The sequence below is a fragment of the Xiphophorus hellerii genome, chromosome 12 (assembly GCF_003331165.1).
Source record: "Xiphophorus hellerii strain 12219 chromosome 12, Xiphophorus_hellerii-4.1, whole genome shotgun sequence".
NCBI classification, from domain to species: Eukaryota; Metazoa; Chordata; class Actinopteri; order Cyprinodontiformes; family Poeciliidae; genus Xiphophorus; species Xiphophorus hellerii.
Window position 1 is genome coordinate 3,916,014 of NC_045683.1, and position 5,515 is coordinate 3,921,528.

A 5,515-nucleotide genomic window follows, 5' to 3' on the forward strand; every position below is an offset into this window, starting at 1 on the left:
GTTGCTGTGTGTCACTGCCAGCTAATGACTGAACAGTTTCTGCTCACCTGAACCCTGCAGGAAGCTGATTTTGTCTCAGTTCTTCCTAAATGGTGCAAAAGCTTGAGTTAATTTGGTAAATGTAATAACACGAGTTCTTCCAAGAAAATAAAGTGTAGGTGTAATGGCTCTCTTCAGGCATTTCACACTTAGACTGACTAAACATGTAGCTATTCACCCCAAAAACTGAATATATTTAAGTGTGAACGCTGCTGTCACACCTGAGCGCCGTCCAGAAGAGGATCGGCCTTCGGTCCAAACCCAGGATTTTGTTTTCTGTTGTACAGGAACATGTAAACAGGACACATTCTCTGGGTTCTGAAAATATACAAACTAGATTTTCTTGCCAAATTCTTCTCGAGAAATACGATTCCTGACACTTTTCATCACTATTTATGTCTTTCTTAATGTTGTCACTCCTTTAGACTTTGTATTCCTCCTTTTTCATTTGTGCAGGAATGTACTTAGATATTAAGTGACAAAATATTAATATATATACTGCTGGCTTTTGGACACATTTTTGAGGCCAATTTTCAAGCTTTGATAAAGATTCACAATTGGATTTAGGCTTCAACTCTAACTAGTCCATTCTGTCAAGTAACTATGCTTTGATTTAAACCAGATCTGACATAAAAAAGCTGTTTCCAAATCATGATGCTACCACCACCATGCCTCATAGTGTACTGTATTTGCAGCTATGTTCAGTGACAGTTTCATCAAATGATTACACTTCTTCTTTTATTTAACCAGTGCACATTTTTCTAAGTGCGTCTCTCTCACACGACTTAGAGTAAACTACAAACAAGACTTCCTGTGACTTTCCTTAAACTATCTTTATGTATTTTTTCTTGCCACTCTTTGTTAAAGGCTGGGTTTTTGCAGAGCCTCTATCTTTAATCCTTTTGCTGTAAACTTTTCTGCATGTCAGTCTACTTCAGATTCACTACTGTTATTTTGGAAACCTCAGAAAAACTGGATTTTACTGGAATTAAATGAAACACTATGAACAGTGGGTTTAAGTTAGCGGTGTCAGATTAAGCTTTTTATTTATAAAAATATTTCAAAGTCATTAATCATTTTTCATCGTGTTCAAAAATCAAATCACAAATTTTGCTGGATGATAAATTGTCCCAGAATTTATTGTGATAACCAATAAGATTGTTGCTTTGAGACCATTTTCAGCTGATCACATACTATGATAATGGCAAAAATAATGCAAGAACAGACCAATAAACTTTACATTCTAATTTACATTTAACACTGTAACTGGAAGATATTTTAAATATCCAAAATAAATTAACAGGACAACAGAAACAACAAATAAAATTAATTATGAAGTCTCTAAACCAAATTATCCTTCAAAAAAGGTCTCGTTGTGACCAAAGTACCAGACTGAAGACTTTTATCATCCAGTTGAGAGAAAAAGAAAAACAACAAATCCTACAAATGGAAATTATTGAGCTTGTTTTAATTTATCATGTGATGTATTGATTTATTGATTTAGTGCTTATTGCGACGGGCCTAAAAATACATAGAAGTTTATGGTTGCGACATGACAAAATGTGAAAAAGCTTAAAAAGGTTTATAAATATTTTCACTAAGCACTGAGTTAATAGACACTTGTCTGTTTAGGTTTCTGCATTTTGCATTAACAGGAATGAGTACCAAAATAAAAGCCAGATTTCAATAAAGTCCTCAGCTTAGCTCAAACTTTGTCGTTGCTCTTTTCTCTGGCTGAACAAAAGCCGGAACGGATATGGACCAACTTTCCCCTCTGTGGTGTACGTGACTCCAAAAATAAAGTGACAAAAACATTTCTACAGACTCAGACACTGAGTGGGTTGTGTGTCCCAGAAGAGTGAAGAGGAGTGAGCTCAGGGTCCTTTTTCCAGACCTGCGCCGCCCCCGCTGCCACCTCCACCCTCGGCAAGCTGCCAAAGCTGCTCAAGGCTCAGAGCTGTCCTGAGCCGCCATGGCAAGACTTAATGTTCCAGGTTCCTCTGGCCTCAGGGCATCCTCCTGAACACAAGCCAGCACACAAAAACACACTTTGGGGAGAGAGACGCACGTCTGCCTCTGTCAGTGCAGGGCAACGTAACCCGAACTCTTCAAACGGTTCGACTGGCCTTGGTCGAGCCGTGTTGGAAAACAGGGATAACTTGATCAGACGGATTCCTTTTTAAATTCGATAAGAATATAAATCTACTCAAATAACCCACAGGAAGTGCAAGATAATTTAGACATTTATTTAAATCACTTTTGTTTGTACATTTCTATGGCATAAGGAAAACATAACTCGCCAAGCATCCTCAGTCATAAGACTTTCTGTATCAGTTCATCTCTCGAACCATCATCTTGTTTTATTTTGTCTACTTTGCAGTACAAACATCTTAGTGCACTTGAAATATGACAAAACCAACTTACAAGTAAGTTATTGGGGTTTGTTTTAAGTCAATAATTTCTGAAAATTGATTAGGAAAAAAAAAGTACTAGGTCCACTGCCGGATTATTTCACTCATTAAATGAGAAAATTATCCTGTAGTCTTGTTGTTTTGTGTTTTTCTTTATCAATATAAAGAAGTGATTGAATCAAAGCAAGCTCCTCTTATTTTAAGACAACAATTTGCACACATTTGTAATGGAAATGCCGTGTCCGCAGGCGGTCTGTGCTGCAAGGTGTGCAAAATACAAACGTCTTGTAACCACATGACCTCATGTCACCTTTCTGCTTCGGATGAAGTTCTTAAAAGCCTTTAATGTCTGAACCAGACCACATTATTGTCTCTTGTTGGCTAGGTAGACCCTGATGTAGGATAATCAGAAATATGTTTCAGATTCAGATTTCTACAAGAAGAAACCTTACATGTTTGTTTGTCAAGGTAGAAACTAAAGTCAGCTAAGTTTGCCTGAAATGCTGCGCCATAGAAAAACAGAGAAAACAGACTCTGCAGGTAAGGAGAGGAAGATAATTTTTTCAGATTTGTTTAAATTCACATAGACATACACTAGAAATCCTGGGTACAGGAAAACATTTGTAAGCGTAAAAGTACATCATGAACCTGATAAACTCAGAGACTGAAGATTCTGAAAACCAAGGATGAACGAGGAATGCCTGGACAGAATACAATGGTTAAATTTTGCAAAGGTTGATGAAGTCCAGATGTCCCTAACTTGCAATCATATGATGTAAGTGCAGCTTGCCCCATCTTGTGCAGAAAAAAGACACAATAACAAGAAACCACAATGACTGGAAAGAACAAGAGAAGGATGGCGAAGCATCGATCGCCAACTCTATGACTCAACAAAAACAAGAACGATATTTCTTATTTCTTTCATTAGTCATGTGTATTGACTCTGCAGGAGTAGAACAAAAAAAGAACAACATAATTAAAATGCAGAACTTGCAAAACACATATTTTAGTGTTTCAAAGTGTGAAAGAGGAAGAAAAAAAAACACGTAGGATGAAAATGTCAAATGAAGTGAAATTGCTTTAGGAGGAGTTTTTTGCAGCGCCGCACATTCATCTCAGAATCTCTCAGAAACTTTGGTGGCCCAGAATGGCTGCAGGACCACCGCGCAGAACGGCAAATCAAAGACAGACAGATGGATCCCGGTGGACGCCGGCAGACGGACGCCGGTAGCAAACAGTCCACGGTGTGCCTGTGAAGGGTAGAGCTTCCTTTAAAGCATCGGGACACAGCTGCTGAGTGGAGGGCATCTGAGGCGTGTGTGGCCCCTCTCAGGTTCCCAGCGCGGGAGGGGACGGCGTTCCATAAGTGCATCAAAGTGGCCTTTCAGAGACAAAAGCGCACAGAGGCAGAACAGTATGGGAATTCAAGGGGGTTTAAAGTTGACTGTCAGGTTGTAAAAACTGAATCAAAACAACAACAACAACAAAAAAAAAACCTACGAACTCCCAGGATGTTCTCTAAGGCTGGGAAGGTTGTTTTTGGAAGAAGTCCTCTGAGGAATGTTCAAAAGATGAGTTCAAAAAGTGAATGTTTCTGAGCGGTAACGACTGGCTTTGACAGAAACATGAAAGACACGTCACTGTGGAGGACGTTCACTCTACATGTTCGTGAACAAGTGCATAATTACTGCTGCAAAAACAGCAGCCCCTCTGACGTGTGCAGCTCAACTGGCAGAAATAATTCGATCTTTTTTCCACTCTGAACCCACAGTCGGGTTCAGAGTGGAAATGAACACATGGAAGAAATCAATCTGTTTGGAGGAATTTCCAAATAAAATCCAGATTTCTAACAAGCAAGAAAAATACCTTTTCTGTCACGTTTAACAGAAAAAATTTACATTAAACAAATCAGTTCCCGTCTGTTGATGTAAAACATATTCTACCACATTATAAAATGTTATTTTATAGCTGTCCTTTTAACTCTTTAATGGCTTGAGAGGATCCCAAACTGTGTAATTAAAGTCACACATCCTTTTTGTACCAACAATCTGTGAACATTGTGGCTTTCAGGATTTAAGTGAGACTACGCATAAAAACAAGACAATCTCCTGGAGGCTCACTGGGAGCTAAATCGGGGACACGATGCCGGTACATGGCTGCAGTCACCAGGGATCTTTTAACCTCTGACCCTGGTTGACATGGAACCGTCTCTATCTGTAGCTGCTTTCAAGTGAAAGCTCCTCGCCTTAATGAGTGACCCTGCGCCATCGCCCCCAGCACTGTTTTCCCTCACCATGCTATGAGGTTGCTCTCTCTGAGTAAATCGACCTCATTCCGGTCACATCGGCTCTGAGCAGACAGAGTTTTTTTCTTTCTACGTTTGGGGGGGTCTTCTCAGCAGATTTAGCTCAGATAAGATCCTCCCTTCCTATCGTCTCTCTGGGGAATCCCCCTAATTCCCACTGTGATCTCCTTTGTCTTTGTTGATGCGGGCCTGAGCCTGGCACCCACCCCGAGCCACCGGTTCTCTTTTGTTTGATGTGGTTCTGAGAAGCAGGGCTGAGAGCACAGAATGGAGCAAAGAATGTGCAACGTGTTACAGGGATGACTGCCAGCAGAGAGGATGGTCGCAAGATCCTTGTCTGAGTTTTAATTGGTCTCATATTCTTGGCAGCTAAGCATGCAAAGATTGAAAGCTAGTGTGTGAAACAGGGATGAGACTGGGGAACAGGATGTGCCACGGCCCAGATCACGTCCTGACTGTAAAGGAAACATGTTCTGCACAAATATTTGAACTTAACAAAAGAAATGAGGGAGATAAATGTCTGCAAGTGAATTACTCCTTTAATCTAAAATACGATAATTTGACTGTACACACACAAAAGTTTTAAGCATTCATCTTGCATCTTGACAGATGAGGAAGGAGAGAGTTGAGAGAGCTGGAGACGAGCTCAGACTGCCAGGGGAAGTTGGAGTGACTTTGGGAAGCAGCAAATGTTTTACTGTTAAGCCAAGTGTGCGACCCATTGAAGTGTTCAGACTCAGTTTGTCTAATGGAGCGGCTA